The sequence below is a fragment of the Salvelinus sp. IW2-2015 genome, linkage group LG6.2 (assembly GCF_002910315.2).
Source record: "Salvelinus sp. IW2-2015 linkage group LG6.2, ASM291031v2, whole genome shotgun sequence".
NCBI lineage: Eukaryota > Metazoa > Chordata > Actinopteri > Salmoniformes > Salmonidae > Salvelinus > Salvelinus sp. IW2-2015.
The window spans coordinates 18,081,083-18,092,543 of record NC_036846.1 but is presented as its reverse complement, the minus strand read 5'-3'; the positions used below and the strand labels follow the sequence as shown (position 1 = coordinate 18,092,543).

Below are 11,461 nucleotides of genomic sequence, written 5' to 3'. Positions count from 1 at the left end.
GTGGAGGTGTTCAAGCTGGTAAAGACCAGAGTGGAGTGTTCAGGCTGCTAAAGACCAGAGTGGATGTGGTCAGGCTGGTAAAGACCAGAGTGGAGGGGTCAGGCTGGTAAAGACCAGAGTGAGGTCAGGCTGGTAAAGACCAGAGTGGAGGTGTCAGGCTGTAAAGACCAGAGTGGATGTGTCAAGCTGGTAAAGACCAGAGTGGAGGTGGTCAGGCTGTAAACCCAGGGGGATTGGTCAGGCTGGTAAAGACCAGAGTGGAGGTGTTAGGCTGGTAAAGACCAGAGTGGAGTGGTCAGGCTGGTAAAGACCAGAGGGAGGTGGTCAAGCTGTAAAGCCCAGGGGGGATGTGTCAGGCTGGTAAAGACCAGAGTGGAGGTGTCACAGCTGGTAAAGCCCAGGGGGGATGTGGTCAGGCTGGTAAAGACCAGCGTGGAGGTGTTCAGGCTGGTAAAGACCAGAGTGGAGGGTCAGGCTGGTAAAGACCAGAGAGTGGAGGTGTTCAAGCTGGTAAAGACCAGAGTGGAGGTGCAAGCTGGTAAAGCCCAGGGGGATGTGGTCCAGGCTGGTAAAGACCAGAGTGGAGGTGGTCAGGCTGGTAAAGACCAGAGTGGAGGTGGTCAGGCTGGTAAAGACCAGAGTGGAGGTGGTCAGGCTGGTAAAGACCAGAGTGGAGATGGTCAAGCTGGTAAAGCCCAGAGTGGAGGTGGTCAGGCTGGTAAAGACCAGAGTGGAGATGGTCAGGCTGGTAAAGACCAGAGTGGAGGTGGTCAGGCTGGTAAAGACCAGAGTGGAACGGTCCAGGTACTATAGAGTTTATCTCAAATGGCAGCCTATATTCCCTTAGCAGTGCACTATTTTTGACCAGGGCCCATAGAGATCTGTGCACTACAAAAGGAATAGGGTGCCATTTGGGATGCATCCTAAGTAATTAACCTGGGCCTCAGACTCCCCATCAATTACAGCTGATATCTGTTCATTGGGAGCCACTGAAGCTGAGCACTCTCTACTTGACTATTATTTTAGCAGGTGACTCACCCCACATGAAAACATATTACAATTTACTATAGTATAGTACATTACTGTAGTATACTGTAAGTGATGAGATATCCGTTCCTACAGGCCATGGAAAAATTGCTTTTTTAGTATTTCTCCAGTAGGTTTTCTGAAGGAGAAAGCCTCCACTTCTATGTCAAAGATAATAAAATAAAAACACTATAGTAAATACTACAGTTCTCTCTGCAAATACACTACAGTAAATGCTACAGTATARTACAATCCTAAAAACAATACATTAATGATTATAGTATATACTACAGTTTTATTTTACTACAGTATTTATACTATAGTTAACTGTAAATACTACAGTATACTACGGTAAATACTACAGTATTCACTGTAGTGTTTTTGCTGACTTTAGTCTGCAAAAACATTACAGTGTATGTACTACAGTAAAGTCTGCAAAAACCCTACAGTGAATACTATAGTATTTATACCGTAGTATACTATAGTATTTTTTCATGTGGGACAAGTGGATAGTGATGGCTGGATAGGGAAGTGCGTGGGTACATGCTGTGTTTATGGTTGAATAATGTACGAGAGCTTTGTTTGTTTGAGTATTCACAATGCTATCATTTAGCTTTGTATCTCTCTCTCTCTCTCTCTGTGCAAATCTGTTGACTGTTTTCCCCTATTTAGAGCTATTCAGCTGATTATGTCTCTGCTTACTCAATTTGAGTAGAAAAAAAATGAACTCAAAAGCTGTTTACCAAGTACTGCATGCAAAGGAGGATATAAATGTTTAAAACAGAACAGGGCTTSCTTGCCTCCGAAAAAGCTGTTTTGGGAAGTGGATCTTTTCTTCTTAAGGTTTGGTTTGTTGGTTTGTTTCCCCACTTTCAGAGAGCCTCACTCCGAGTCCCTATTTTCTATTTTAAAGAACCACAGATGGAATCAACTTGACCTAGCATCAGGGCCTTCACCKGAATGTCATAACATTCTGGGCTCAGTGCTGAATACCAGGAGCTGAGGGGTTGGCGTGTCTGAGAAAATCATTTCCTGCAATTCTACTTCATTTTACATGACTGGAGAAATTAAAATAATATTTTTTTATACCACAKAAAATGACAAGCTACTCTGACATTGACATACTGAGATCAATAAAATGAACGACCCATGTCTTAAATGCAACCAATAGCATAGGCCAATGAAAGTGGGGATACACAGATCTTAGGCTTACAYTATGAGGAAATGATAGTCCACCAGCTTTTCAGTGATATTGCAAAATACCTTTTAGCTTCTCCTTCTGTTCATTGACAGCCACAACTCAACAATCAGCTGTTTGATATTTGCCGTGCAGGCTCCCCAATTGCGGGATTCCCAACTGTAGGCCTATATGCTCCTAATGTGACAAAACACAATCTACAGCAKATMTTTTCATAAGCTATTGATCCTCTGTGGCTAAAATATGCTCTCTGGTGTAGTATTTTCAAATATTTCATTTATTTCTATAGATACATTAGTAATTATATAACTTGGCAAATCTATTTTTGTGTTATGTTTTCTTCCATGCACTGTGCTCTCCCCAAGGCCAAATAATCAACACTTCGTATTATTAATTCAAATGGATTTTAGTCAGTAACCCCATATGAGGTTATTGTGTAGGTAGGCCTACTGTTACAATAATATTTTAAATAATAAAATTACAAGAGAATAAATTCAGTAATTCAATGAAGCCAATAGGCTAGTGGTTTCAGCTATATTGTTATTGAAACAATGTAGGCCTTATGACCTTTTTAACTAATAAGAAAAGATGTCAAATGACTTGAATAGCCTATGGGAAGAGTGTAAAAATGTGAATTTGCATCAGAAATGTATTGGAAAGTTCAGAAAAACATCAGGGAAGCTCATCAGGTAAGCTATATGCCTAACATGTTTGCGGATAGAGAAGATCTGCATTGCTTTCAATTGCTAGACTAATGATCATGACCACTCACCTTAACATTTCCTAGCCTAATTGTAACCAAATATCCAAACGGAGATTCATTCAAAACAAAAATCTGACATTGATTTATCAAGACTAGTTCCAGTGCTTGTTCATTGCAGCACAATGACACTGGCTCAATCAAACAGAGCTGGAATTATCAGATGACTACAAATGGCAAATGCTTTCCACTTATTCTAACCAGTGGTGAAGTGCTGTTTGTTTAGGTAGCCTACCATAGCACCATTTTTTGAATTATTATTACTTCATTTCTGAATGAAAGTTGGTACCAACATGTAGCCTAGTGTATAAAATCATTTTAGAATATACGTACAATGTATCATCCAAATTGCACAGTTGCCTATGCCTACACATAAGTGGCTCAATGAAAATGTTATATTTTTTTAAATCCTAAAACACCAAATTAGGCCTGCCTTATTGTAAATTAGCCCATCACTGTCAATTGTGAATTATAATTATTCACATTTTACAGCTGAAACGTCCATGCTGCATGCATGCCAACCGTTTGATCCCAATCAGTTTCATGGGAATATGCATTTCAATCTTCTTGAATGATGTAGGCTAAGTAGTCTAACTACTTGTTTAATCTAATGTTAGAGCAGATGGAGTTCAACACAGCCACTTAATCACAGCATATTTTAGACATATGACACCTGCTGTTGAGTTCTGGCCACATGAGAAAAAAAATGCTATATTTCAGAACAATCATCCTAAATTGTCATAAATGACGTACTGTTTTTGGTATAAGAGTAGCCTAACATTATCCATGCTATTATATTAAATCTGTTTTGTAGATTACTAATTAATTATAAAGTGATCTTGCAAGACATAGCACCATTCCAAGAACGTGTAAGTGGCAGTACACTGCTTGGATGACTTTGGGAGTTTCAGGTAACCACAGCTCTATGAACTAAGCAACGCTTTCAGAGGACACTTTTTTTACACCATTGCAGCAACGCAAAAGATTCAGGGCTGACACAAAATCATTGGGGGCTGAAGCTCCGAAAACCAGATCCTGCTGACATCTCTGRCCAGCATAGCAAGCTTAACATTTTGAATGTATGTATCTATTGTTACTCAAGTCCCATCTTTTTAAGTGCAGAGAGAGGAAATTAAACTCTGTCATAACAAAACCTTGTGCATTTCCTCCAGAGATGCATTTGACATTTTACAGTCTAGACATCTCCTTTCTCTGTCAATTAGCTTACTTTGTTGGTGCTGAAAGCATACCCTTTTAGCCTTGGAGCTGACTTTCGGGCACCAGGTGATATGATAAACACAAACCATTTATGGAAAGCTAGCTTGCATTAGCAATAAAGGCCCAGTGCAGTCAAAAACATGAATTCATGTGTTMTATACATATTTTCATACTATGAAGTTGGAATAATACTGTGAAATTGTGAAAATTATATTAATGCCCTTTTAGTGTAAGAGCTGTTTGAAAAGCCTGCCTGAAATTTCAGCCTGTTTTGGTGGTATGGAGTTTTGGCCTGCCTGGTGACATCACCAGGCGGTAAATTAGTTAATAGACCTCAATAAGAAAGTAGAGTTCCAAACCTCTCTGTCAATAATAGCTAGTACTAGCACAATTCTTGCTTGAGAAATGTATCTTTGCTAAGAAGCTATTTTTGTTTCTTTCTGACCATTTTAACTGAAAACAGTCACAGTAAGGTGCGTAATTGTTACCCAGAAATGATTGATATTGAGATAAAAACGGCTGCATCAGACCTTTAAATTCAGCTAGCGCAGACATAAGGCCAAGTGAGATACTCTAAATTTGATTTGAATGAGTGCTAACAGTTAGCATTACACTGAGATTAGTTTAGATGTTAGCCTCAAGGCGCTAGCTAAGTCAGACGCTTGGGCATAATATTTAAATGAGTGCTAACATTTAGCGTAGATCACACTATCCTGCTAGTAATCAGCAGTAAAGCATTCACATCATTAGCTTGGCTCTTCCCAGGCACATCTTCCAGGGACTCCGCGCCACAGCGGGAGGAATGATTGGGGTAAACAAAGCATAATCTGGGAGACTTCTCTGACTGCGATCTGACCTGAATTCAGGCTCCCTCACTGGCGTGTAGGCTTCCACCACAATGCCCCCACCACAATGACGAATGGTGTAGTAGGCCCTGCACTGTATGGCGACGCCTGAGTATGCATGTGTTGTGGGATAAATGTTGAATAGAATGCTAGTTTCCATGTGTTAAGGTCCATGTGTTTTTTTTATGTGGAGCAGGTGCAGTTGGAGTTTTTTTTTATTGTCCATGGCTAGAGGTCAAGTCTGTTGTCCATGGCTAGAGGTCAAGTCTGTTGTCCATGGCTAGAGGTCAAGTCTGTTGTCCATGGCTAGAGGTCAAGTCTGTTGTCCATGGCTAGAGGTCAAGTCTGTTGTCCATGGCTAGAGGTCAAGTCTGTTGTCCATGGCTAGAGGTCAAGTCTGTTGTCCATGGCTAGAGATCAGCTCTGTTGTCCATGGCTAAATAAAATAAAATGTTATTGGTCACATACACGTGATTAGCAGATGTTATTGCGGGTGTAGCGAAATGCTTGTGCATCTAGCTCCAACAGTGCAGTAAAATCTAACAAGTAATATCTAACAAATTGCACAACATATACCCAATACACACAAATCTAAGTAGGAATGAATTAAAACTATATACTGTACCTCTGGATGAGCGATGTCAGAGCGGAATGGACTAAGATACAGRAGAATAGTATAGAAAACAGTATATAAATATGAGATGAGTAATGCAAGATATGTAAACATTATTWCAGTTTTTTCCAACTGCTTACACACGTTTTCAAAACTGTCTCCTTTTTTCAAAACTCTACACACAATTCCCAAAACTGCACACACAAAATGCAAAATACCTCACATCTCCTTCAAAATGTAACACTGCATTCAAAATGCCATAAACACATGTCAGAATGAAGCATTTGCATCAAATGGCAAACACTGCTTTCATAATAGTACATTTTTGGATATACCATGTAAACACTGTTGTTCTAAATCTAAAGCTCTTTGGTCTTTCATAGGCTTATATCTACATTTCAATACAATGTTCTACAGTGAAAGTAATCTGCTGAGAGGAGTAACAAGTACACTGTAAACACCAATGCAATGTAGAAACAGAAAATATTTATTAGGCCAAACATTCCTGTTGTATACAGTAGCATACAACAAAACCATAAACATATGTAAACCAAAAGTATATTCTTTAGAATACAGTAAAGAACACAATTGTGTGTGTGGGGTCCCGGGGGGGCAGTCGAGGAATTGGTGGGGGGGGCAGTCACCAGTGCTAAGCTACGCTTCATCTCTTCTCCGGCCTGGGTCTGGCCACATTACTTCGTCCACATCACAAGATACGTTTTCTCTTGCCAAACATCGAGGGAAGTATCTCCTAACATGGCGTATCCAACCTTGGACAGAGGCAACCTCTATGTCCCCACATGCGTCCTCCGTTTACCTGGAGAAGCGGCATGCAGGCATAGGGTTGTCGATCATACACTTTCCAGCGCCAGGCTGAGAATAATTCCTCTATGAGATTTAGAAAAGGTGAATATGGTATGGTACAAAACTACAAATTGTGGATAGGTGGCAAACCAGTTTTGGACCAGAACAGCCCGGTGAAAACTAACATTTGCCATAAAACCACAAATCTAGCAGGCTCCTGATCTGGATCAGGGACAAGCATTGTGTAAATTGCATCCAGAAAAGTGAGCATATGGCTGGTGTTGTACGGACCCAGTGTGGCATTGTGATGGAGGACCCCGTTTTGAGTGATGGTAGCACACTAGTTTATATATATTACCCAACGCTGTCCAGGGACATTGGTAATTGCCCTCTGCCCTATTACATTCTTCCGCGGCGCCTGGTTTTGGTGAGGTTGAAGCCAACCTCATCCACATAAATAAATTCATGGCGAATTACATGGGCATCCAGCTCCAATACTCTCTGTAACAGACAAAAAGATATACAGATGAGTAAATATGGTATGTCTGAAGTACTGGAAGTAGTGTTGCATACATACCTCTACAAAGTCATGTTGCATACTTGACTCTGTCAGATTTTCTCTTAAATGGCACCTTGTAAAGTTGTTTCATCGTCACTCGGTGCCGTTGGAGGATGCGTTGTATGGTCGACAGGCTTACAGCATTGATGTTGTTAAATATGGTGTCATTATTCAAGATATGCTCTCTTATCGCTCGAATCCTAATTGCATTGTTGGCCAAAACATATTTATATTGCAGTCTCTTGTACATCTGTAAACAAGCGTCCTCGTCCTCCTGATGTCTTTGCCTTTCCACTCTGTACAGAATTCAAACACAGTATGTGTTCAGCATAGGAACTGTAAACAATGTACAAAAAAATGTAGTACAGCATGATAACCAACCTCATTCATTCAATGCAGTGCTTAGAGTTACAAATGTTTATGCAATACTATGCAGTCATACGTATTTTTCAGTACATTACTGTAATGCTAAAATAGTCATTAGATATTGCATACCTGTTCTCATTTCTGAAGGTTCAATTATGGACGCCACTGTAAATCGACTCAAATTGGGCTGGACTCTCAGTCCAGCCTCTCTCATGGTCAAACCGTGGTTGATCACATGATCAATAAGTGTTGCCCTAATCTCATCAGAGATGGCTCTCCTTCCTTCTCTTCTTTGCCATCGTCTCCTTTCTTCCTCTTCCTCTCCTCCTACTCCTCTTGCTCTCTGTCCATTGTTGGCATCCATTGTTCAAAACAGGTAATCTGACCTTTGACCTATTTATGAGCCTAAACTACAGTAAAGCAGTGATTGGTTAGTGATCAGTTAAGCTATTAGTGTTTGCACATGTGAGGAGTGTGTGTGTGACCTGGTGAATAAGTGTAGCATTTTGATTGGTTGTGTTGGAAAAGGAAAGCAAGTCACTTCCTGTTAGATTTTTGTGTTTTAGGTAGAGAATTGTGTGTAGTGTTTTGAAAAAAGTGTTTTATGCAATTGACAATTGGTCAAAGGCTGAGAAATTGCTTATGGTATTGGATATTTGGTGTGTAGTTTTGCACTTTGAGTGAGAGGTTTCAAAAATCGTGTGACTTAAAAAGATTTTGTGTGTAAGCAGTTGGAAAAAACTGTAAAGTGACTAGTGTTCCATTCCTTAAAGGGGCCAGTGATTTCTAGTCTATGCCTATAGGCAGCAGCCTCTAATGTGCTAGTGATGGCTATTTAACAGTCTGATGGCCTTGAGATAGAAGCTGTTTTTCAGTCTCTCGCTCCCAGCTTTGATGCACCTGTACTGACCTCGCCTTCTGGATGATAGCGTGGTGAACAGGCAGTGGCTCGAGTGGTTGATGTCCTTGATAATAAGGACATCAACCATGTCCTTGATAAGATATCCCTCTAGTGTTGTGGGGCTGTCCTTTGGCAAAGTGGGTGGGGTTATATCCTTCCTGTTTGGCCCTGTCCGGGGGTATCATCGGATGGCGCCACAGTGGTCTCCTGACCCCTCCTGTCTCAGCCTCCAGTATTTATGCTGCAGTAGTTTATGTGTCGGGGGACTAGGGTCAGTTTGTTATATCTGGAGTACTTCTCCTGTCTTATCCGGTGTCCTGTGTGAATTTAAGTATGCTCTCTCTAATTCTCTCTTTCTTTCTCTCTCTCGGAGGACCTGAGCCCTAGGACCATGCCTCAGGACTACCTGGCATGATGACTCCTTGCTGTCCCCAGTCCACCTGGCCGTGCTGCTGCTCCAGTTTCAACTGTTCTGCCTGCGGCTATGGAACCCTGATCTGTTCACCGGACGTGCTACCTGTCCAGACCTGCTGTTTTCAACTCTCTAGAGACCGCAGAATGGTAGAGAATACTCTTAATGATCGGCTATGAAAAGCCAACTGACATTTACTCCTGAGGTGCTGACATGCTGCAGTCCCGACACTATTGTATCGTATTCGGGTATTGAGTGTGAGCAACTGGGCTGGTGCTTATGAACATTTGAACATCTTGGCCATGTTCTGTTATAATCTCCACCTGGCACAGCCAGAAGAGGACTGGCAACCTCACATAGCCTGGTTCCTCTCTAGGTTTCTTCCTAGGTTTTGGCCTTTCTAGGGAGTTTTTCCTAGCCACCGTGCTTCTACACCTGCATTGCTTGCTGTTTGGGGTTTTAGGCTGAGTTTCTGTACAGAACTTTGAGATATCAGCTGATCTAAGAAGGGCTATATAAATAAATTTGATTTGATTTGATAATCTTTTTGGCCTTCCTGTGACATCGGGTGCTGTAGATGTCCTGGAGGGCGGGTAGTTTTCCCCCGGTAATGCGTTGGGCAGACCGCACCACCCTCTGGAGAGCCTTTGGGTTGCGGGCGGTGCATTTGCCGTACCAGGTGGTGATACAGCCCGACAGGATGCTTTCAATTGTGCATTTGTAAAAGTTTGTGAGGGTTTTAGGTGACAAGTCACATTTCTTTTGCCTCCTGAGGTTGAAGAGGCTCTGTTGRGCCTTTTTCACCACACTGTCTGTGTGGGTGGTCCATTTCAGTTTMTCAGMGATGTGTATGCCAAGGAACTTGAAGCTTTCCACCTTCTCCACTGCGGTCCCGTCGATGTAAATAGGGGGTAAGCTAGATAAGTCCACGATCATCTCCTTTGTTTTGTTGATYTTGAGTGAGAGGTTGTTTTCCAGGCATCACACTCCCAGAGCCCTCACCTCCTCCCTGTAGGCTGTCTCGTCATCMTTGGTAATCAAGGCTACTACTGTTGTGTTGCCTGCAAACTTGATGATTGAGTTKTTGCGTGCTTGGCCACGCAGTTATGGGTGAACAGGGAGTACAGGAGGGGTCTGAGCATGCACCCTTGTGATGTTTCCTACCTTCACCGCAAGGGCCGGCCCGTCAGGAAGTCCAGGAACCAGTTGCACAGGGTGGGGTTCAGACCCAGAGTCTCAAGATTAATGATGAGCTTGGAGGGTATTGAATGCTGAGCTATAGTCAATAAACASKATTTTTACATTGGTATTCCTCTTGTCCAGATGGGATAGGGCTAAAGGTCAAGTCTGTTGTCCATGGGTAGAGAGCAAGTCTGTTGTTGTGTAAAATATGATACCTACCCTGAGTCATTCACCCACAGGTTCACGGTGCTTTCAGACAGCTAAATGAGGTATGCGTCTGAACACAGGAGTAACATAGTAGCTTTTACTGCCAGTTTTTACTACTACCTTTTGACGGAAAGGACCACATTATTTCAAACACTGAATCCAGGTACCACTTTACAGTTCAGCAGGATATGGGATATTTCCTCCTGAAGTATGGCCTCCACAACAACAACCACGCCCTGGCACAGGGGAAGTGCACTTTTACCTGAAACCTTCGATTCAATTACCTCAGACCCTCAAACCTAGACGGTTTTATTTTTTACTTTGATMAAAAACCAATCTGAATGCTGAATTCTTTATTGTGTGAAACCATGATTACAATAACGATCTCGGACCTCATAAACATACAAACGATAGCAACAATATCTCTTGCAGATATTCACAAAGAATTTCCTGCTATCTAACTAAAGGTCAGAGTAATGCTGCTCCAGCCACAACCACCACCCCCTCCCTGTTATCCCTCCAACAGCCTCCTGCCCGCTGTCTACAGATCTCTATCTCCACAGCGTTAATTATTAACGCTGCTGAATCAAATAGTCTTATCAGGGAGATAACCCACTGGCCAGACTCCCTGCCCTCCTCACACACACACACACACACACACACATCCAAACTAATTTCTCTCTCAGAGTGCGATGGAGTGGGGAATAGAGGGCTTCTGGACAGCTTGTAAGGTAAAAATGATACCTCTCCCACCTGTGACACGTCACCTCACTAGCAACCCCAAGTTTCCTGTGGGACTTAACTGTCATTTTCACACAAACCTTTTTACACAAGCCAAGCCCCAGCAACTTGAGGCACACGTTTAAGATACATGTTTACAGTGTGGGTCTGTAACACTTTACATAAAACATCCAGGCATAATGGATCATGATGCAGTTGTAACACATTGTAAGTCTTGACCCCTTTATAATGTCTTGTAACCATCTCATTATGATTCGACTAAATAACAGCAAGTTTTAGATAGTTGAAACGGTACATTAAGAAACACAATGATAAACATATCGTAAGCCTCAATTTAAGACATTATGAAGGCTCKRACATGCTGTAATTTGAGCAGTAAGGCCCTAGAAGGTGTGGTGTACAGTATGGCTATTGCTATTATAAACTTCTTACCAAAGTAATTAYAACAGTAATTAAAAAGCAATTTTCTTCATACCCGTGGTATACGGCCTGATACATTTGAAATCGGAAGWTTACATACACTTAGGTTGGAGTCTATAAAACTCGTTTTTCAACCACTCCACAAATTTCTTGTTAACAAACTATAGTTTAGGCAAGTCAGTTAGGACATCTACTATGTGCATGACACA

The 11,461-nt window shown here is 41.8% G+C and overlaps 1 non-coding gene across 1 annotated transcript; it reads left to right on the top strand.

Annotated features, from left to right (window-relative positions):
* The first annotated feature begins 1,129 nt into the window (after nt 1-1,129).
* Nucleotides 1,130-1,183, top strand: LOC111966052 (U7 small nuclear RNA). Its single transcript, XR_002877603.1, has one exon. It is a non-coding gene; the product is annotated as a U7 small nuclear RNA (small nuclear RNA).
* Nucleotides 1,184-11,461: the final 10,278 nt, after the last annotated feature.